General features: G+C 33.2%; 1 non-coding gene across 1 annotated transcript; it reads left to right on the forward strand.

Moving 5' to 3' along the window:
* Positions 1 to 4,520: 4,520 nt before the first annotated feature.
* On the forward strand, positions 4,521 to 4,627 carry LOC137961745 (small nucleolar RNA R71). The gene has a single exon (XR_011115023.1). It is a non-coding gene; the product is annotated as a small nucleolar RNA R71 (small nucleolar RNA).
* The last annotated feature ends 19,986 nt before the right edge of the window (positions 4,628 to 24,613 follow it).

Raw genomic sequence — 24,613 nt, forward strand, 5'->3', positions numbered from 1 at the left:
TGCCCAACAGTAAAAGACTTGCAAAAAATTGATTTATCATGTAAAAGCTTTGTTCGCTCCTTATACAATTTGGCATTCTCATAAGCATCATGACGTATCTCCTCCAACTCATTCAATTGCAATTTTCTCTCCTCACCCACTAGAGTTAAATCAAAATTCAAAGCCTTAATGGCCCAATAAGCTCTATGCTCAAGCTCAACAGGTAGATGACATGCTTTGCCGAACACTAGGCGAAATGTAGACATCCCAATAGGAGTCTTATAAGCGGTTTGATAGGCCTATAAAGCATCGTCCAATTGAGTGGACCAATCTTTCCTATCAAAGCGAACCGACTTCCCCATAATCCGTTTGATCTCCCTATTAGAGATTTCCACTTGACCTCAAGTTTGTGGGTGGTACGGAGTGGACACCCGATGAGTGATGGAATATTTCTTCAATAAGGTCTCAAATGCTCTGTTACAAAAATGAGATCCCCCATCACTGATGATCGCTCTCGGGGTACCAAACCGATTAAAGATATTTTCTTTTAAAAACTTTACCACCACTTTGTGATCGTTTGTCTTACATCCAATAGCTTCAATCCATTTAGAGATATATTCAACAGCAACAAGGATGTATTGATAGCCGATCGAGACAGGAAAAGGACCCATGAAGTCAATACCCCACACATCAAATAATTCAACAATAAGAATGGGGTTAAGAGGCATCATGTTCTTCCTAGACAAACAACCAGTTCGTTGGCATTTATCACACACCTGACAAAACTCATGGGTATCTCTAAATAATGAAGGCCAATAGAAACCACATTGCAAGACTTTAGCCATGGTCTTTCTAGCACCAAAATGTCCACCACATGCGTGGGAATGACAAAATTCAAGAATGTTGGCAAAGTCTTGCTCATGTACACAACGCCTAATGACTTGGTCAGAACACACCTTGAACAAATAAGGGTCATCCCAAAAAAAATGTATGACTTGGGAAAAGAATTTCAACCGATCTTGTTTACTCCAATAATCAGGAATCTTATGAGTTACAAGATAGTTGACTATGTCAGCAAACCAAGGCAACTGGGATACTTGGAGAAGTTGTTGATCAGGGAAGGAATCATTTAAAGGAAGGAATCCTTCCTGAGGTGCTACACAGATCCTAGATAGATGATCAGCAACAACATTCTCACAACCCTTCTTATCTCAAATCTCAAGGTCATATTCTTGCAATTGCAAGATCCATCTAATCAAGCGAGGTTTAGTGTCCTTGATGGATAATAAGTACTTCAAAGCAGAATGATCAGTGAACACTATAACCTTTGACCCTAACAGATATGATCTGAATTTTTTCAAGGCAAACACAACAGATAGCAACTCCTCAGTGGTAGTGTAATTCAATTGAGCATCATGAAGAGTGCGGCTAGCATACTGAATGACATAGGGCATTTTATCCATCTTTTGCCCCAAAACAGCCCCCAATGCATAGTCAAAGGCATCACACATCAACTCAAAAGGCAAAGACCAAGTAGGGGGTTGGACAATGGATGCAGTGGACAAACATTTCTTCAGTGTCTCAAAAGCATGAATACAGGCATCATCAAAAGCTAAAACAACATCTTGAGCAAGCAAATTCGTCAAAGGACGAGAAATTTTTCTAAAGTCATTAATAAAACGCCTATAGAACCCAGCATGGCCAAGGAAAGAATGCACCCCCTTCACATAAGTAGCTGGTGGCAGATTGGCAATTAGGTCAACCTTGGTTTTGTCCACTTCTACACCCCGCTCAGACACTACATGTCCTAAAACAATTCCTTCTTTTACCATGAAGTGGCATTTCTCCCAATTCAAGACTAGATTGGACTTAATGCAACGGGACAATACGAGTGAAAGATTGTGCAGACATGTATCAAAACTAGAGCCAAACATAGAAAATTCATCCATAAAGACCTCTAAAAAGTCACCAATCATGTCGAAAAAGATACTCATCATGCACCATTGGAAAGTGGCGGGCGCATTGCATAAACCAAAAACCATGCGTCTCTAAGCATAGGTGCCAAACAGACACGTGAATGTGGTCTTTTCCTGGTCTTCTAGAGCAATGGGAATTTGATTGTAGCCGGAGTATCCATCTAAGAAGCAATAAAAATTATGGCCGGCCAATCGCTCAAGTACCTGATCAATGAAAGGTAGTGGGAAGTGATCCTTCCTAGTGGCGGAATTAAGTTTTCTATAGTCAATGCAAACACGCCACTTGGTGGTAGTTCTTGTGGGAATCAATTCACCACTTTCATTTTTCATTATCGTTATCCCCCTTTTCTTAGGGACAACTTGAATTGGACTCACCCAGGTGTTATCGGAAATAGGGTAAATGATTCCTATCACAAGCAACCTGATGACTTATTCTCTCACAACCTCCAGCATATGGGGATTTAACCTACGTTGCATCTCACGTGAGGCTTTAGTCCCCTCCTCCAAATGAATACGATGCATGCATATGGAGGGGCTAATCCCTTTTAAGGCATCAAGAGTCCACCCCAATGCCTCTCTGTGTGCTTGTAAAACTTCAGTCAATTGTTCCTCCTGCTCAGTACTTAAATCAGAGGAAATAATGACTGGTAATGATTTCATGGGCCCCAAAAATGCATACTTCAACGTGGGAGGAAGTGGCTTAAGATCTAGATTGGAAGGTTCAAGAGGTTTGTCCAAGTCAAGATGAAGATCCTGTGGATGATCAATTGTGATAACCTCATAAGCTTCCTCCAACAGAGGTACAAAATTGCGTAAAGAATCAACCTCTCGAAAATATGTTTCCTCATCAAAATAGTCCATGTCTAAATATGTTATGCAAGACTCAAAAGATTCAAGAGTGGATTCGTCATCAAGCATAAAAGTTTCTATCTTAAATGCAGGACTCAGATCATTAGACTCAAGTGGGTGGTGCCCGACATTAAATACATTCAATGAGACCTTAAAATTTCTAAAAGACAACTCCAACTCACCACTTTTACAATGAATGATAGCATTAGATGTGGCTAAGAAGGGACGTCCTAGGAGGACAGGAATTTGGTTGGTCACATTGATTACTGGTTCTGTATCAAGAACAATGAAATCAACCGGGAACAGAAATTTGTCCACTTTTATCAAAACATCTTCAACTATTCCTCGTGGTATCTTGACAGAACGGTCAGCTAGTTGAAGTGTGATGGGAGTAGGCTTCAATTCCCCCAAACCTAATTGCTAGTACACAAAGAAAGGAATCAAATTCACACTTGCCCCTAAGTCAAGAAGAGCTCTCTGGATGGTATGTTCACCAATGACACATGAAATTGCGGGACATCCAGGATCTTTAACTTTAGGAGGAGTGTTGTGCTTCAGAATTGAGCTTACATCCTCAGTAAGAAAGACCTTTTTGTTAACATGTTGTTTTCTCTTCTGTGTACAAAGGTCTTTCAAAAATCGGGCATAGGAAGGGACTTGCCTAATAGCATCAAGAAGTGGAATGTTAATGTGAACCTTACTAAACAGTTCCAACGTTTCATGCATGCTATCTCCTTTCCTTGGTGGGTCCGATAGCCTCTACAGATAAGGAGCTAGTGGGACTTGGTTAGGGATCTGCTTGGCTGTTGGTGGAGAACTTGGAGGTTCTTCACCCAATGATGTGTCCCCATTGTCATCCTTTGACTCCTTAGACTTAGTGGTCCCTACCCCATTGTTCAACTCACGACCACTCCTAAGGGTGATTATGGCTTTGGCTTGCTCATGGTGGGGTTTGGAACTCAACCCACTCTCATGTGTGCTTTTGGGGTTAGGAATGGTTTGACTAGGGAGTCTATTATGTGCTTGTTCACTCATGTGGCTGGTCAACTGACTCACTTGCATTTCAAGTTTAGCAATGGAGGACTGTGTATTCTGCATGAATAATTGAAGAGTGTATCCTCAAATGAAGGTTTTTGTGGAATCAATGGCTGTTGAGTGAAGTGTGGGCACGAAGCTTGGGGTTGAGTAAACCCTGGAGGACCCCCAACTTGTGGGCCCTTAGACCATGAGAAATTTGGGTGCCTAGCCCAACCCGAATTATATGTTTCTGAAAAAGGATCGTTCCGGTTTGGTCTATAAAAATTCTGGACTGCATTCAAGTCTTCAATGAGCTCTGGGTAGGATGAACTAGATGGACACATTTGTGTGGGATGAGATGAACCACAGCATATGGCATAGATAGTAGATGGGTTAGGAGCAGGTGAACTCTTGGACACCATAAGGGCATCAATTTTTCTAGTCAACCCCTCAATCTTGGCCATGAGCATAGGTGTTTCACTAACCTCATAGAGACCCCCTCTTTTAGCTTCGTGGGATCTCCTATCAACATTAAATGACGAACCCCATTGCTGAGATTGATCACTCAACGTTTCAAAAAAATCCCACGCTTCACTAGCACTCTTACCCATCACACTCCCACCACTCGTTGCATCTACCATGGATCTAACCTGGGGTGTAAGACTTTGATAAAAGTATTGCACTAAATGCCATTTCTCAAACCCATGATGCGGACACCTACGGATCAAATCCTTCCATTTCTCCCAAGCCTCATAAAAGTGTTCACCCTCCTGCTGCATAAAGTTGGAGATTTCTCTTCTGAGGGTTGTAGTTCTCTGAATGGGAAAGTACTTGGACAAAAATTTTGTGACTAATGTGTCCCATGAAGTAATGCTGCCCACCTCTTAGGAATTACGCCAAGACTTGGCCTTATCCTTAAGTGAAAATGGAAAAAGTCTTAACCGGATAGAGTCATCTGAGAAATTCTGGAATTTGAAAGTTGCACAAATATCTAAGAATTCCTTGATGTGGTAATATGGGTCCTCCTTCTCCAACCCATAGAATGTAGGGAGGAGTTGGATCACACCCGGTTTCATCTCATAACTGGCGGTAGTAGTGGGTGGCAATATAATGCAAGAAGGTGATGTGAAGTGGGATGGGATAGAATAATCCCTCAGGGCTCTACGGTCACCTGCTGCAGGTAACTGTACTGGTTCGCCCTGATTGGCCATGGTAGCTCCTTACTTGGCTTCGGGTGTTTTCCTACAAATATGTTCTACCTCTTCAACAAAGGGAGCTAATGGTCCACCTAGGGAGCGGCGCCTGTGCATAAAAACACAAAAAGAAACAAAATGAACTATCAAATTAAGCTAACAAACTCACTACTAAAAATATGAAATAACTAGAAGAAATAAAAATAATTCCATACAAAATCACCAAGCTAAAATTATGAAAGCAAAAAATAAAAAAATAAAATAAAATAAAATAAAATAAAATAAAAATAAATCTAACCTAAGACCATGGAGAACAAAGAAATACACTTAATACGTGCCTCCCCGAAAACGGCGCCAAAAACTTGATGTAGAATTTTATTACATCGGCTTTAATACCTCGCAAGGGTACGAATCGTTCATGTAATTTAGCGGGAATCGAGGGTCATATCCATAGGGAGGACTGAATTTTGTGTATTCTTCAGTCAACTAGCCTAACCAAATATGATGAATTAATATGAACTAAACACTAATTATATCCTAAATTATCAAGCAATCATCTGGTTAACTACTTGCACAACAGGAAACGTCAACTCTGGATTTTACGGTGATTCCTGCCTCTCTCGAGCGTCATGTAACCATGGATCCAATTTCTCAATCCTTGCATCTAGCCCCTCTCGGGCGCATAGAGTGAAAGACAGAAATCGGATTAAAATACCAAAATCCAACCTCAATTATAATCCTACCCTAATTAGCTAATTTAATCAAATATCTGGAAAACAAATATTCAATAAACATTAATTATCAAATCAGATTCTATAAACATTCAAAACCTAAGTTCAAACTATATAAAAAATTAAATTCAAAAATGATGAATTACTCCCCTTCTCCTTCCTCTCGCTCGGGCAGCAACTCGTTCTCACGGGTGCAGCAATTTCCCGAAATTGATGGCTTCGGGTAGCAAGAGTGAGTGGCTGGAGGTAGAGACGACGCCGGCGACGAAGGATAGAAGCCAACGGACGGAGGTGACGTCCGACGAAGAACGAAATAGTGATGAAGTTCTCTAACCGGCTCTCCCGAGTATTCGGTCAGAGTCGGAATAGCTCCGGGAATGGTCAAAAATACGTAATCGATGTTGGAGGATGGTCGGAATGCGTAATTGGTACCGGAGAAGCCCTCTCAGATCACCTCTCGGCCTGGCGAGCGGACACTAGCACTGTCGAATTCACCTCGATAGAGACTCTCTCGAGCTCTCCTTGAGTTTGTTCTCGATTGCTGGACGGCGGTGGATGACGGTGGCACGGCGAAAGATAGTGGCGTGGCGAACGACGGTGGGAAACTCCTCTCAGGTCTGCCCCTGTTTCCGGTGCTTTGTTTTGGTCGACGCCCTCTATTTTCTCTTGACGCTCTCCTGCCCCCTTCGACGCTCCTCTTTTCCTTTAATACCATCTTATTTGTTTTAAAACGAATTGCCCTAAAAATCACCTCCATTTGACTAAGGGCATTTTGGTAAATATCTCCTTCTCCACCAAAATTCTCCTGAAATTCCATAATTGAATCTATAAAAAGCATTTTAGGAAGAAATAAACCTTAAAAACAATGAAATATAATTCAGGAGAGAAAAATATGCAATATCGACAGTGATTAATGCCAAATTCAATAAATGCTCATTTCATTTGAAAATCGATAAATAACCACCTATAACACAATTATAAAGGTTATTCTATTATAATTAACCTAGTTCTCATGTCAGAATATGGCATCTATCAGGTTGTACTAGTGGAATTTTTCTAACATGGATAACAAACCTTTGGTGTTCATTTTTAGTGCATGAAATTATTTTCTTCACTTACATTTATTATAGTTTTCAATTTTTTGCATACGTAAACTCTTAAATTTTCATTTTGTTGTGATCTATTTGCCTTATCTTTTTGTTTACGAGAAAATGGGAGAGTGAAAACTCAAGTTTGGATTTGAAAAAAAAATTGAACATCCAAAATGGAAATGCACAAATGCTGAGAGAGATAATTCCAAAAACTATTTGTCATTTTTAAAGATTGTAAACTCTTTTAGTTTTTTATATATTAGGTTTTGAAATCATCGGTAGACGAGGGGTGGTGAGGCATTTCTGACTGAGTGTTGACTCCCAAACATAAGTCATTTCTAAAAAAATTATTGTCGTTACACTTCATTAATCGATAAAAAAATTTACGATGATCTATGATTGTTAGGTCCGCTTGTTGTAAAATAGGCAAAAAGTGTGTGGTTTGGCTCTAGTAAATGTCGCATCGCATGTTAACTTGAGAATTTAATTTTTTTTACTCCTTGAAATTTTTGGATCATTAGGTCATTTGCATCTTCTACATGTTTCAGGCATGCATATCCATCACATTTAAATAATGTTAATATTAATTATAGATCTCTTTCTTACAAAATTCCACAAAGCTGCAAGGGGTTCTACTAGTGGAATTACCCAAACATCGATACCAAAACCTTAGTGTTTGTTTTTAGTTCATGAAATAATTTTCTTCACATACATTTATTATAATTCTCAATTTTTTGCATACATAAAGTCTAAAATTTTCATTTTGTTGTGATCTATTTGCCTTTTTTTTTTACAAGAAAAATGGGAGAAAGAAAACTCAAGTTTGGATATGAAAAAAAATTGAACATCAAAAATGGAAATACACAAATGGTGAAAGAGGGGAGGGCGAGGCATTTTTAACTGAGTGTGGACTCCCAAAACATAACTCATTTCTAACAAAAATTATAGCTGTTACACTTCGTTAATCGATCAAAACATTTACGATGATCTATGATTGTTAGGTCCGCTTTTTGTGAAATAGGCAAAAAGTGGGTTGTTTGGCTCCAGTAAATATCCCACTGCACGTTAACTTGAGAATTTAAATTTTTCTACTCGAAATTTTTGGATCATTAGGTCATTTTCTTCTTCAACATGTTTCAGGCATGCAAATCCACCACATTTAAAACATGTTTGGATCAATTAGAAATCTCTTTCTTATAAAATTCCACCAAGCCATTAGGGGTTGTACTAGTGGAATTTCCCAAACAAAGATAACAAAACTTTGGTGTAGATTTTTAGTGCGTGAAATAATTTTCTTGACTTACATTTATTATTATAGTATTCAATTTTTTGCATACTTAAACTCTAAAATTTTCATTTTGTTGTGATTTGTTTGCATTAAGTTTTTGTTTACGAGAAAAATGGGAGAGAGAAAACTCAAGTTTGGATTTGAAAAATAATTGAACATCCAAAATGGATAAGTAAAAATGCTTAGAGATAATTCCAAAAAGTATCTTTTATTTTTAAGGATTGTAAACTCTTTTAGTTTTTTATATATTAGGCTTTGCAATCATTGCAAGAGGGGGGCGGGGTATTTTTAACTGAGTGTTGATTCTGAAACCTTAAGTGATTTCTAACATAAATTATAGTTGTTACACATCATTAATCGATCAAAAAATTTCCGATGATCAATGATTGTTAGGTCCCCTTTTTTTAAAATAGGAAAAAATTTGGTTATTTGGCTTACGTAAATATCCCACCGCACGTTAACTTGAGAATTTAATTTTTTCTACACCTTGAAAGTTTTGGATCATTAGGTCATTTGCATCTTCAACATGTGCCAGACATGCATATCCACCACATTTAAAACATGTTAGGATCAATTAAAAATCTATTTCTTTTAAAATTCCACCAAGCCATTAGAGGTTGTACAAGTGGAATTTCCCAAACATGGATAACAAAACTTTGGTGTTCATTTTTAGTGCATGAAATAATTTTCTTCACTTACATTTATTATAATTTTCAATTTTTTCCATACATTAACTCTAAAATTTTCATTTTGCTGTGATGTATTTGCCTTATATTTTTGTTTACGAGAGGGGGCGAGGCATTTTTAACCGAGTGTTGACTCCCAAACCATAAGTCATTTCTAACAATAATTATAGTCATTACACATCATTAATCAATCAAAACATTTATGATGAGCTATGATTGTTAGGTCTGCATTTTGTAAAATAGGCAAAAAGTGGGTTGTTTGGTTGTGGTAAATATCCCATAGCATGTTAACTTGAGAATTTAATTTTTTCTACTCCAAATTTTTGGATCATTAGGTCATTTGCATCTTAAACATGTTTCAAGCATGCATATCCACGAAATTTAAAACATGTTAGGATCAATTAGAAAGATCTTTCTTATAAAATTCCACCAACCAATAGGGGTGGTACTAGTGGAATTTCCCAAACCTGGATAACAAAACTTTGGTGTTCATTTTTAGTGCGTAAAATAATTTTCTTCACTTACATTTATTATATTTTTCAATTTTTTACATACATAAACTCTGAAAGATTCATTTTTCTGCGATCTATTTGCATTATATCTTTTTGTTTTTGAGAAAAATGGGAGAGTGAAAATTCAATTTTGAATTTGAAAAAAAAATTGAACATCTATAATCGAAATGCACAAATGCTGAGAGAGATAATTCCAAAAAGTATCTTTTAATTTTAAGGATTGTAAACTCTTTTAGTTTTTTTTTTATATTAGATTTTGCAATCATTGTAAGAGGGGGGGGGGGGGGGGTGTGGGGAGACAGTTTTAACTGAGTGTTGATTACCAAACCATAAGTCATTTCTAATAAAAATTATAGCCGTTACACGTTATTAATAGACCAAAACATTTATGATGATCTATGATTGTTAGGTCCTCTTTTTTTAAAATAGGCAAAAAGTTGGTAGTTTGGCTCTGGTAAGTATCCCACCGTACGTTAACTTGAGAATTTAACTTTTTCTACTCATTGAAATTTTTGGATCATTAGGTCCTATGCATCTTCAAAATGTTTCAGGAATGCATATCCACCACATTTAAAACATGTTAGGATCAATTAAAAATTGCTTTCTTATAAAATTCTATCAAGCCATTAGGGGTTGTACTAGTGGAATTTCACAAACATGGATGACAAAACTTTGGTGTTCATTTCTGGTGAGTGAAATAATTTTCTTCGCTTACATTTATTTTATTTTTTAATTTTTTGTGTACATAAACTCTAAAAATTTCATTTTGTTGTGATCTAATTGCCTTATCTTTTTGTTTACGAGAAAAATGGGAGAATGAAAACTCAAGTTTGGATTTGAAAAAGAATTGAACATCCAAAATGGAAATGCACAAATGCAGAGAGATAATTCCATAAAGGTTCTTTGATTTTTCAGGATTGTATACTCTTTTAATTTTTTCTATATTGGATTTTGCAATCATCGGAAGAGGGGAGGGGGGTGGGGTGTGGAGGCATTTTTGACTGAGTGTTGACTCCCAAACCATAAATCATTTCTCACAAAAATTGTAGCCATTACACAATATTATTCGATCAAAACATTTACGATGATCTATGATTGTTAGGTCTGCTTGTTGTAAAATAGGCAAAAAGTGGGTTATTTGGCTCTGGTAAATATCCCACCGCAGGTTAATTTGAGAATTTAATTTTTTCTACACCTTGAAATTTTTGGATCATTAGGTCATTTGAATCTACAAAATATTAGAGACATGCATATCCACCACATTTAAAACATGTTAGGATCAATTAGAAATCTCTTTCTTATAAAATTCCACCAATCCATTAGTGGTAGTACTAGTGGAATTTCCCAAACATGGATAACAAAACTTTGGTGTTCCTTTAAAGTGCGTGAAATAATTTTCTTCACTTACATTTATTATAGTTTTCAATTTTTTGCACACATAAACTCTAAAATTTTCATTTTGTTGTGATCTATTTGCCTTATTTTTGTTTACGAGAAAAATGGGAGAGTGAAAACTTAAGTTTTGGTTTTGAAAAAAAATTGAACTTCCAAAATGGAAATGCATAAAAGATGAAAAAGATAATTCAAAAAACTATCTGTGATTTTTAAGGATTGTAAACTCTTATAATTTTTTATATATTAGGTTTTGCAATCATCAAAAGAGAAGGGGGGGGGGTGGGGGGTGGCGAGGAATTAACCAAAATTATAGACGTTACACATCATTAATCGTTCAAAACATTTGTGATGATCTATGATTGTTAGGTCCACTTTTCGTAAAATAGGCAAAAGTTGGGTTGTTTGAATCTGGTAAATATCTCACCGCACGATAACTTGAGAATTTAATTTTTTCTACTCGAAATTTTTGGATGAATAGGTCATTTGCATCTTTAACATGTTTCAGGCATGCATATCCACCACATTTAAAACTTGTTCGGACTTATTAGAAATCTCTTTCTTATAAAATTCCACCTAGCTATTAGTGGTTGTACTATTAGAAATCCCAAACATGGATACAAAAACTTTGGTGTTCATTTTGAGTAAGTGAAATAATTTTCTTCAGTTAAATTTATTATAGTTTTCAATTTTTTGCATGCATAATTTTTATTTTATTGTGATCTTTTTGCCTTGTCTTTTTGTTTACAAGAAAAATGAGAGAAAGAAAACTCAAGTTTGGATTTGAAAAAAAATTGAACATCCATAATGGAAATGCACAAATGCTGAGAGAGATAATTCACAAAAGTATCTGTGATTTTTAAGGATTGTAAACTCTTTTAGTTTTTTTTATATATTAGGTTTTGCAATCATCGAAAAATGGGGGGCGAGGCATTTTTAGCTGACTGTTGACTCTCAAACCATCAGTCATTTCTAACAAATATTTTAGCCGTTACACATCATTAATTGATCAAAAGATTTATGATGATGTATGACTGTTAGGTCCACTTTTTGTAAAATAGGCAAAAAGTGGGTTGTTTAGTACAGGTAAATCTCCCACTGCATGTTAACTTGGCAATTTAATTTTTTCTATTCGTTGAAATTTTTGGATCATTTGGTCATTTGCATCTTCAACATATTTCAGGCATGCATATCCACCACATTTAAAACATGTTAGGATTCAATTACAAATCTCTTTCTTATAAAATTGCACCAAGATATTAGGGGTTGTACTAGTGGAATTTCCCTTACAGGGTTAACAAAACTTTGGTGTTCATTTTTAGTGCGTGAGATAATTTTCTTCAATTAAATTTATTATATTTTTCAATTGTTTGCATACATTAACTCTAAAATTTTCATTTTGTTGTGATATATTTGACTTATCTTTTCGTTTACGAGAAAAACCAGAAAGGGAAAACTCAAGTTTGGATTTGAAAAAAAATTGAATATCTAAAATAGAAATGCACAAATGCTGAGAGAGATAATTCCAAAAAGTATTTGTGATTTTTAAGGATTTTAAAAACTTTTATTTTTTAATATATTAGGTTTTGCAATCATCGGAAAAGGGGGGGGGGGGGGGGGGGTGGGAGCGTATTTAACTCAATGTTGACTCCCAAACCTTAAGTTATTTCTCATAAAAATTATAGCCGTTATACTTCTTTAATTGATCAAAACATTTACGATGATCTATGATTGTTAGGTCCGCTTTTTGTAAAATAGGCCAAAAGTGGGTGGTTTTGCTCTGGTAAATATCCCATCGCACCTTAACTTGTGAATTTAATTTTTTCTACTCCTTCAAAATTTGGGATCATTAGGCCATTTGCATCTTCAACGTGTTTGAGGCATGCATATCCACCACATTTAAAAAATGTTTGGATCAATTAGAAATCCCTTTCTTATAAAATACCACCAAGCCATTAAGGGTTGTACTAGTGGAATTCGTCAAATAGGGATAAAAAAACTTTGGTGTTCATTTTTAGTGTGTGAAATAATTTTCTTCGCTTACATTTATTATAGTTTTAAATTTTTTATGTACATAAACTCTAAAATTTTCATTTTGATGTGATCTATTTGTCTTATTTTTTTGTTTACGAGAAAAATAGGAGAGTGAGAACCCAAGTTTAGATTAGAAAAAAAATTGAACATCCCAAAGGGATATGCAAAAATACTGAGAGAGATAATCCCAAAAAGTTTATGTGATTTTTAAGGATTGTAAACTCTTTTACTTTTTTATATATTAGATTTTGGAATCAACGAAAGAGAGGGGGCGAGGCATTTTTAACTGAGTGTTGACTCCCAAACCATAAGTCATTTCTTACAAAAATTATAACCGTTACACATCATTAATCGATCAAAACATTTAGGATGATCTATGATTGTTAGGTCCGCATTTTGTAAAATAGGCAAAAAGTGGGATGTTTGGCTCTAGTAAATATCCCACCGCACGTTAACTTGAGAATTTTATTTTTTTTGCTCCTTCAAATTTTTGGATTATTAAGTCATTTGCATCTTAAACATGTTTCAGGCATGCATATCCACCACATTTAAAACATGTTAGGATCAATTAGAAATATCTTTCTTAAAAAATTCCACCAACCAATAAGGGTTGTACTAGTGGAATTTCCCAAACATGGATAAAAAAACTTTGGTGTTCATTTTTAGTGCGTGAAATAATTTTCTTCACTTAAATTTATAATAGTTTTTAATTTTTTGCACACATAAACTCTAAAAGTTTCATTTTGTTGTGATCTATTTGCGTTATCATTTTGTTTTCGTGAAAAACCGAAGAGTAAAAATTCAAGTTTGGATTTGAAAAACAATTGAACATGCATAATGGAAATGCCCAAATGCTGAGTGAGATAATTCCAAAAAGTATTAATGAATTTTTAGGATTGTAAACTCTTTCAGTTTTTTATATATTAGGTTTTCAATCATTGGAAGAGGAGGGGCGAGGCATTTTTAACTAAGTGTTGATTCCCAAACCTTAAGTCATTTCTAATAAAAATTATAGCCATTACACGTCATTAATCGACCAAAACATTTTTGATGATCATTGATTGTCAGGTCTGCTTTTTGTAAAATAGGCAAAAAGTGGGTTGTTTGGCTCTGGTAAATATCCCACCGCACGTTAACATGAGAATTTAATTTTTTCTACTACTTGAAATTTTTGGATCAATAGGTCATATCCATCTTCAAAATGTTTGAGGCATGCATATCCACCACATTTAAAACATGTTAGGATCAATTAGAAACCACTTTCTTATAAAATTCCATGAAGCCATTAGGGGTTGTACTAGTGGAATTTCACAAACATGAATAACAAAATTTTGCTTTTCATTTTTAGTGCGTGAAATAATTTTCTTCACTTACAGTTATTATAGTTTTCAATTTTCTGCATACATAAACTCTAAAATTTTCATTTTGTTGTGATCTATTTGCCATATCTTTATGTTTACGAGAAAAATGGGAGAGTGAAAACTCAAGTTAGAATTTGAAAAAAAATTAACATCCAAAATGGAAATGGACAAATGCTGAGAGAGATAATTCCTAAATGTATCTTTGATTTTTAAGGATTTTAAACTCTTTTAGTTCTTTATATATTAAGTTTTGCAATCATCGGATGAGGGGGGGTGAGGCATTTTTAACTGAGTGTTGACTCCCAAACCATAAGTCATTTCTCATAAAAACTATAACCATTCCACATCATTAATCGATCAAAACATTTATGATGATCTATGATTGTTAGGTCCGGGTTTTGTAAAATATTTGGCTCCAGTAAATATCCCACCGCATGTAAACTTGAGAATTTAACTTTTTCTTCTCTTTGAAAATTTTGGATAGTTAGGTCATTTGCATCTTCAACATGTTTCAGGCATGCATATCCACCATATTTAAAACGTGTTATGATCAATTAGAAATCTCTTTCTTATAAAGTTCCACCAAGTTATTAGGGGTTGTACTAGTGGAATTTCCAAAACATGGATAATAAAACTTTGGTGTTCATTTTTAGTGTGTGAAATAATTTTTTTCACTTACATTTATTATAGTTTTCAATATTTTTCATACATAAACTCTAAAATTTTCATTTTTTTGTGCTCGATTTGCCGTATCTTTTTGTTTACGAGAAAAATGGGAGAGGGAAAACTCAAGTTTGGATTTGAAAAATAATTGAACATCCAAAATGGAAATGTACAAATGCTAAGAGATAATTCTAAAATGTATCTTCGAATTTTAAGGATTTTAAAATCTTTTAGTTTTTTTTTATATTCGGTTTTGCAATCATCGGAAGAGGGGGTGTGAGGCATTTTTAATTGAGTTTTGACTCCCAAACCATAAGTCTGTTCTAGGAAAAATAATAGCCGTTACACATCATTAATCGATAAAAACATATTCGATCATCTATAATTGTTAGGTTCACTTTTTGTAAAATAGGCAAAAAGAGGGTTGTTTGGCTCTGGTAAATATCCTACCGCACGTTAACTTGAGAATTTAATTTTTTCTACTCCTTGAAATTTTTGGATCATTCGGTCATTTGCATCTTCAACATGTTTTAGGCATGCATATCGACCACATTTAAAACATGTTTGGATCAATTAGAAATCTCTTTCTTATAAAATTCCTCCAAGCCATTAGGGGTTATACTAGTGGAATTTACCAAACATTGCGAACAAAACTATGGTCTTCGTTTTTAATGTGTGAAATAATTTTCTTCACTTACATTTATTATTGTTTTAAATTTTTTGCATACATAAACTCTAAAATTTTCATTTTTTTGTGATCTATTTGCATTATCTTTTTGTTTATGAGAAAAATAGGAGAGTCAAAGCTCAAGTTTGGATTTGAAAAAATATTGAACATCCAAAAAGGAAATGCATGAATACTGCGGAAGATATTTCCAAAAAGTATCAGTGATTTTTAAGTATTCTAAACTCTTTTTGTTTTGTATATATTAGGTTTGGCAATAATCCGAAGAGGGGGTCGAGGCATTTTCAGCGGAGTGCTGACTTCCAAACCATAAGTCATTTCTAATAAAGTTATAGCTGTTACATATCATTAATTGATCAAAACATTTTCGATGATCAATGATTGATAGGACCGCATTTTGTAAAATATGCAAAAATTGGGTTGTTTGGCTCTAGTAAATATCCCACCGCACATTAACTTGAGAATTTAATTTTTTATATTCCTTGATATTTTTGGATGATTAGGTCATTTGCATCTTCTACATGTTTCAGGCATGCATATTCAACACATGTAAAGCATGTTAGGATCAATTAGAAATCTCTTTTTTATAAAATTCCACAAAGCCATTAGGGTTGTACTAGTGGAATTTCCCGAACATGCATAACTAAACTTTGGTGTTCATTTTTAGTGCGTGAAATAATTTTCTTCACATACATTTATCATAGTTTTCAATTTTTTAAATACATAAATTGAAAATTTTCATTTTGTTGTGACATATTTGACTTATCTTTTCGTTTACAAGAAAAATGGTAGTGGGAAAACTGATGTTTGGATTTGAAAAAAACTTGAACATCCAAAACGGAAATGAACAAATGCTGAGAGACATAATTCCAAAAAGTATTAGTGATTTTTAAGGATTGTAAACTCTTTTAGTTTTTATATATTGGGTTTTGCAATCATCATAAGAGGTGGGCAAGGTATTTTTAACTGAGTGTTGACTCCCAAACCATAAGTCGTTTCTAAAAAAAATTATAGCCGTTTCACATCATCAATCGATCAAAACATTTACGATGATCTATGATTGTTAGGTCTGCTGGTAAATATCCAAACGCACGTTAACTTGAGAATTTAATTTTTTCTACTCCTTAAAATTTTTTGATCATTAGGTCATTTGCAACTTTAACATGTTTCAAGCATGCATATCCACAATATTTAAAACATGTTAGGATCAATTAGAAATTTCTTTCTTATAAAATTCCACTAAGCTATTAGGGGTTGTACTAGTGGAATTTCCCAAACAAGGATAAAAAAACTTTGGTGTTCATTTTTAGAACGTGAAATAATTTTCTTCAGTTACATTGATTATTGTTTTCAATTTTTTGTATACATAAACTCTAAAATTTTAATTTTGATGGGATCTATTTGTCTTATCTTTTTGTTTACGAGAAAAATTGGAGAGTGAAAATTGAAGTTTGGATTTGAAAAAAAATTGAACATCCAAAATGGAAATGCACAAATGCTGAGAGAGATAATTCCAAAAGGTATCTCTGATTTTTAAGGATTGTAAACTCTTTTAGTTTTTTATATATTAGGTTTTGTAATCATCAGAAGAGGGGGGGCGGCATTTTTATCTGAGTGTTGACTCCCTAACCATAAGTCCTTTCTAACAAAAACTATATCCATTACACATCATTAATCGATCAAAATATTTACGATAATCTATGATTGTTAGGTCCACTTTTTGTAAAATAGGCAAAAAGTGGGTTGTTTGCCTGTGATTAATATCGCACCGCACGTTAACTTTAGAATTTAATTTTTTCTTCTTTTTGAAATTTTTGGATCATTAGGTCATTTGCATCTTCAACATGTTTCAGGCATGCATATCAACCACATTTAAAACATGTTAGGATCGATTGGAAATCTCTTTCTTATAAAATTCCACCAAGCTATTAGGGGTTGTACTAGTGGAATTTCCCAAACATGGATAGCAAAACTTTGGTGTTCATTTTTAGTGCGTTAAATAATTTTCTTCAGTTTCATTGTTTATTGTTTTCAATTTTTTGCATACATAAACTCTAAAATTTTCGTTTTGATAGGATCTATATGCCTAATCTTTTTGTTTACGAGAAAAATTAGAGAGTGAAAATTCAAGTTCGGATATGAAAAAAAATTAAACATCCAAAATGGAAATGCACAAATGTTGAGAGAGATACTTCCAAAAGTTATCCGTGATTTTTAAAGATTGTAAACACTTTAAGATTTTTATATATTAGGTTTTGTAATCATCGGAAGGGGGGGGGGGGGGGATGTTTAACTGAGTGTTGACTCCCTAACCATAAGTCATTTCTAAAAAAAATTATATCCATTGCACATTATTAATTGATAAAAAAATTTATGATGATCTATGACTGTTAGGACCGGTTTTTGTAAAATAGGCAAAAAATGGGTTATTTGACTTTGGTAAATATCCCACCGCACGTTAACTTGAGAATTTAATTTTTTCTACTCGAAATTTTTGGATCATTAGGCCATTTGCATCTTCAACATGTTTCTAGCATGCATATACACCACATTTAAAACATGTTAGGATCAATTAGAAATCTCTTTCTTATAAAATTCCACCAAGCTATTAGGGGTTGTACTAGTGGAATTTCCCAAACATGGATAATAAAACTTTGGTGTTCATTTTTAGTGCGTGAAATAATTTTCTTCACTTACATTTATTATTGTTTTAGATTTATTGCATACATAAACTCTAAAATTTTCATTTTTTTTGTGATCTATTTGCCTTATCATTTTTTTACGAGAAAAATGGGAGAGTGAAAACTCAAGTTTCGATTTGAAAAAAAATTGAACATCCAAAATGGAAATGAACAAATGCTGAGAGAGATAATTCCAAAAAGTATCTGTGATTTTTAAGGATTGTGTTGACTCCCTAACCATAAGTCATTTCTAAAAAAAATTATATCCATTGCACATTATTAATTGATAAAAAAATTTATGATGATCTATGTCTGTTAGGACCGGTTTTTGTAAAATAGGCAAAAAATGGGTTATTTGACTTTGGTAAATATCCCACCGCACGTTAACTTGAGAATTTAATTTTTTCTACTCCTTGAAATTTTTGGATCATTAGGCCATTTGCATCTTCAACATGTTACTGGCATGCATATACACCACATTTAAAACATGTTAGGATCAATTAGAAATCTCTTTCTTATAAAATTCCACCAAGCAATTAGAGGTTGTACTAGTGGAATTTCCCAAACATGGATAACAAAACTTTGGTGTTCATTTTTAGTGCGTGAAATAATTTTCTTCACTTACATTTATTATTGTTTTAGATTTATTGCATACATAAACTCTAAAATTTTCATTTTTTTTTGTAATCTATTTGCCTTATCATTTTTTTACGAGAAAAATGGGAGAGTGAAAACTCAAGTTTTGATTTGAAAAAAAATTGAACATCCAAAATGGAAATGAACAAATGCTGAGAGAGATAATTCCAAAAAGTATCTGTGATTTTTAAGGATTGTAAACTCTTTTAGTTTTTTATATTTTAGGTTTAGCAATCAACCAAAGAGGGGCATGACATTTGTAATTGTGTGTTGACTCCCTAACCATAAGTCATTTCTAACAAAACTTTTATCCGTTACACATCATTAATCGATCAAAACATTTATAATGATCTATAATTGTTAGGTCCGCTTTTTGTAAAATAGGCAAAAAATTGGGTTCTTTGGCTCTGGTAAATATCCCACCACACGTTTACTTGAGAATTTAATTTTTTATCCCCCTTGAAATTTTTGGGTCATTAGGTCATTTGCATCTTCAACATGTTTCAGGCATGCATATCCACCACATTTAAACATGTTAGGATCAATTAGAAATCTCTTTCTTAAAAAGTTCCACCAAGCCATTGGCAATTGTACTTGTAGAATTTCCCTAACAAGGATAACAAAACTTTGGTGTTCATTTTTAGTACGTGAAATAATTTTCCTCACTTACATTTATTATAGTTTCCAATTGTTTTCAAACATAAACTTTAAAATTTTCATTTTGTTGTGATCTATTTGTGTTATCTTTTTGTTTACGAGAAAAATGGGAGAGTAAAAACTCAAGTTTGGATTTGAAAAGAAATTGAACATCCAAAATGGAAATGCACAAATGCTGAGAGAGATAATTTCAAAAGGTATCTATGATTTTTAAGGATTTTAAACTCTTTTAGTTTAGTATATATTAGGTTTTTCAATCATTGGAAGAGGGGGGCAAGGAATTTTTAACTGAGTGTTGACACCCAAACCATTTTTCATTTCTAACAAAAATTATATCCGTTACACATCATTAATCGATCAAAACATTTATGATGAGCTACGACTGTTAGGCCCACTTTTTGTGAAAGAGGCAAAATGTGGGTTGTTTGTCTTTGGTAAATATCCCACCGCACATGAACTTGAGAATTTAATTTTTTCTACTCCAAATTTTGGGATCATTAGGTCATTTGCAACTTCAACATGTTTGTGGCAAGCATATCCACCACATTTAAAACATGTTAGGATCAATTAGAAATCTCTTTCTTCACTTACTTTTTTATAATTTTAGATTTTTTTGCATTCATAAACACTAAAATTTTCATTTTTTTATGATCTATTTGCCTTATCTTTTTGTTTACGAGAAAAATGGGAGAGAGAAAACTCAAGTTTGGATTTGAAAAAAAATTGAACATCCAAAATGGAAATGCACAAATGCTGAGAGAGATAATTCCAAAAAGAATATGTGATTTTTATGGATTGTAAACTCTTTTAGTTTTTTATATATTAGGTTTTCCAATCATCGGAAGGGGGGGGGGGGGGGGGGGGGGGGGGGGGGGGGGGGGTGAAGCATTTTTACCTGAGTGCGGACTCCCAAACCATAAGTCATTTCTAACAAAAATTATAGCCGTTACACATCATTAAGCGATCTAGACATTGACGATGATCTATCATTGTTAGGTTCGCTTTTTGTTAAATAGGCACGTTAACTTGACAATTAATTTTTTTCTATTCCTAGAAATTTTTGGATGATAAGGTCATTTGCATCTTTAACATGTTTTAAGCATGGAAATCCACCACATTTAAAACATGTTAGGATCAATTAGAAATTTCTTTCTCATAAAATTCCACCAAGCCATTAGGGGTTGTACTAGAGGAATTTCCCAAACATAGATTACAAAACTTTGGTGTTCATTTTTAGTGCGTGAAATAATTTTTTTCACTTACATTTATTATAGTTTTAAATTTTTTACATACATAAACACTAAAATTTTCATTTTGTTGTGATCTATTTTCCTTATCTATTTTTTTACGAGAGAAATGGGAGAGTGAAAACTCAAGTTTCGATTTGAAAAAAAATTGAACATCAAAAATATAAAATGAACGAATGCTAAGAATGATAATTCCAAAAAGTTTCTGTGATTTTTAAAGATTATAAACTCTTGTAGTGTTATATATTAGGTTATGCAATCATCGGAAGATGGGAGGGGGGGGGGGGGGGGGGGGGGGTGCAATGCTTTTTTAACTGAGTGTTGACTCCCAAACCATAAGTCATTTCTAACAAAAATTATAGCCATTAAACTTCATTAATCGATCAAAACATTTACGATGATCTATGGTTGTTAGGTCCACTTTTTATAAAATTGGCAAAAAGTGGGTTGTTTGGCTCTGGTAAATATCCCACATCACGTTAACTTGAGAATTTAATTTTTTTTACTACTTGAAATTTTTGGATCATTAGGTCATTTGCATCTTCAACATCTTTCAGGCATTCATATCAGCCACATTTAAAACATGTTAGGATCAATTAGAAATCTCTTTCTTATAAAATTCCACAAAGCTATTAGGGGTTGTACTAGTGGAATTTTCCTAATATGCATAACAAACCTTTGGTGTTCATTTTTAGTGTGTGAAATAATTTTCTTCACTTACATTTATTATAGTTTTCAATTTTTTGCATACATAAACTCTTAAATTTTGATTTTGTTGTGATCTATTTGCCTTATCTCTTAGTTTACGAGAAAAATGGGAGAGTAAAAACTCAAGTTTGGATTTGAAAAAAAATATAACATCCAAAATGGAAATGCACAAATGCTGAGAGAGATAATTCCAAAAACTATCTATGATTTTTAAAGATTGTAAACTCTTTTAGTTTTTTATATATTTGGTTTTGCAATCATCGGAAGAGGGGCGGGGCTTTTTTAACTGAGTATTGACTCCCAAACCCCAAGTTATTTCTAGCAAAAATTATAGCCGTTGCACTTCATTAATTCCACCAAGTTATAAGGTGTTGTACTAGTGGAATTTCCCAAACATTGATAACAAAACTTTGGTGTTCATTTTTAGTGCGTGAAATAATTTTCTTCATTTACATTTATTATTATAGTTTTCAATTTTTTGCATGCATAAACTCTAAAATTTTTAGTTTGTTTTGAACTATTTGCCATATCTTTTTTTTTTTATGAGAAAAAAGGGAGAGTGAAAACTCAAGTTTGGTTTTGAAAAAAAATTGAACATCCAAAATGGAAATGTACATATGCTGAGAGAGATAATTCAAAAAAGTATCTGCGATTTTTAACTGGAGTGTTGACCTCCAAAACATAAGTCATTTATAACAAAAATTATAGCCATTTCACATCATTAATCGATCAAAAAATTTATGATGATCTATGATTGTTAGGTCCACTTTTTGTAAAAAAGGCAAAAAGTGTGTTTTTTTACTCTGGTAGATATCACACCACACGTTATCTTGAAAATTTAATTTTTTTTACTCAAAATTTTTGGATCGTTAGGTCATTTGCATCTTCAACATGTTTCAGGCATGCAAATCCACTACATTTAAAAGATGTTAAGATTAATTAGAGATCTCTTTCTTATAAAATTCCACCAAGATCTTAGGGGTTGTACTAGTGGAACTTCCCAAACATCGATACAGAAACTTTGGAGTTCATTTTTGGTGCGTGAAATAAATTTCTTCACTTACATTTATTATAGTTTTCAATTTTTTGCATACATAAACTCTAAAATTTTCATTTAATTGTGATCTATTTGCCTTATCTTTTTTATACGAGAAAAATGGGAGAAAGTAAACTCAAGTTTGGATTTGAAAAAAAATTGAACATCCAAAATGGAAATGCACAAATGCTGAAAGAGGGGTGAGTGAGGTTTTTTTAACTGAGTGTTGACTCCCAAACCATAAGTTATTTCTAAAAAAAATGATAGCCATTACACATCATTAATCGATCAAAACATTTACGATTATCAATGATTGTTAGGTCCGCTTTTTGTAAAATAGGCAAAAAGTAGTTGTTTATCTCTAGTAAATATCCCACCACACATTAACTTGAAAATTTAATTTTTTCTACTCATTGAAATTTTTGGATCATTAGGTCATTTTCATGTTCAACATGTTAAGGTCAATTAGAAATCTCTTTCTTATAAAATTCCACATAGCCATTAGGGGTTGTACTAGTGGAATTTCCCAAACATGGATAACAAAACTTTGGTGTTCATTTTTAGTGCGCGAAATGATTTTCTTCACTTACATTTATTATTATATTTTTCAATTTTTTAACTACAATACTCTAAAATTTTCATTTTGTTGTGATCTAATTGCCTTATCTTTTTGTTTACGAGAAAAATTGGAGAGAGAAAACTCATGTTTGGATTTGAAAAAAAATTTAACATCTAAAATAGAAATGTACAAATCCTGAGAGAGATAATTCCAAAAAGTATCTATGATTTTTAAGGATTGTAAACTCTTTTATTTTTTTATATATTAGGTTTTACAATCATCGGAAGACGAGGGGGGCGAAGCATTTTTAACTGAGTGTTGACTCCCAAACCATAAGTCATTTCTAAAAAAAATGATAGCCGTTACACATCATTAATCGATCAAAACATTGACAATGATATAAGATTGTTAGGTCCGCTTTTTGTAAAATAGGGAAAAAGTAGGTTGTTTGGCACAAGTAAATATCCCACCGCATGTTAACTTGAGAATTTAATTTTTTGTACTACTTGAAATTTTTAGATCATCTGGTCATTTGCATCTTCAACATGTTTTAGGCATGCATATCCAAGACATTTGAACATGTTAGGATCAATTAGAAATCTCTTTCTTATAAATTCCACCAAGCTATTATGGGTTGTACTAGTGGAATTTCCTAACCATGGATAACAAAACTTTGGTGTTCCTTTTTAGTGCGTGAAATAATTTTCTTCACTTACATTTATTATATTTTTCAATTTTTTGCATACATAAACTCTAAAATTTTCATTTTTTTTTTGTGATCTATTTGCCTTATCTTTTTGTTTACGAGAAAAATGGGAGAGTGAAAACTTTAGACTGGTTTTGAAAAAAAATTGAACTTCCAAAATGGAACTACACAAATGATTAAATATATAATTAAAAAAATTATCTGTGATTTTTAAGGATTGTAAACTCTTTTAGTTTTTTATATATTAGGTTTTGCAATCATCAGAAGAGAGGGGGGCGAGGCATTTTTAACTGAGTGTGGACTCCCAAACCATAAGTCATTTCTAACATAAATTATAGCCGCTACACATCATTAATCAATCAAAACATTTACTATGATATATGATTGTTAGGCCACTTTTTGTAAAATCGGCAAAAAGTGGGTTGTTTGGCTCTGGTAAATATCGCACCGTCCTTTAACATGAGAATTTATTTTTTTCTACTCCTTAAAATTTTTGGATCATTAGGTCATTTGCATCTTCAACATGTTTCAGGCATGCATATCCAACACATTTAAAACATATTCAGACTCAGCAAAAAGTAGGTTGTTTGGCTCTGGTAAATATCGCACCGTACTTTAACTTGAGAATTTAATTTTTTCTACTCCTTGAAATATTTGGATCATTAGGTCTTTTGCATCTTCAACATGTTTCAGGCATGCATATCCAACACATTTAGAACATATTCGGACTCATTAGAAATATCTTTCTTATAAAATTCAACCAAGCTATTAGGGGTTGTACTTGTGAAATTTTCCAAACATGGATACAAAAACTTTGGTGTTCGTTTTTAGTATGTGAAATAATTTTCTTCACTTACATTTATTGTATTTTTCAATCTTTTGCATACATAAACTCTAAAAATTTTATTTTATTGTGATCTTTTTGC

The sequence above is a fragment of the Aristolochia californica genome, unplaced genomic scaffold (assembly GCF_029961685.1).
Source record: "Aristolochia californica isolate CCGP_79_NKW_82.1479 unplaced genomic scaffold, dmAriCali1.0.hap1 SCAF_386, whole genome shotgun sequence".
Taxonomy (NCBI): Eukaryota; Viridiplantae; Streptophyta; class Magnoliopsida; order Piperales; family Aristolochiaceae; genus Aristolochia; species Aristolochia californica.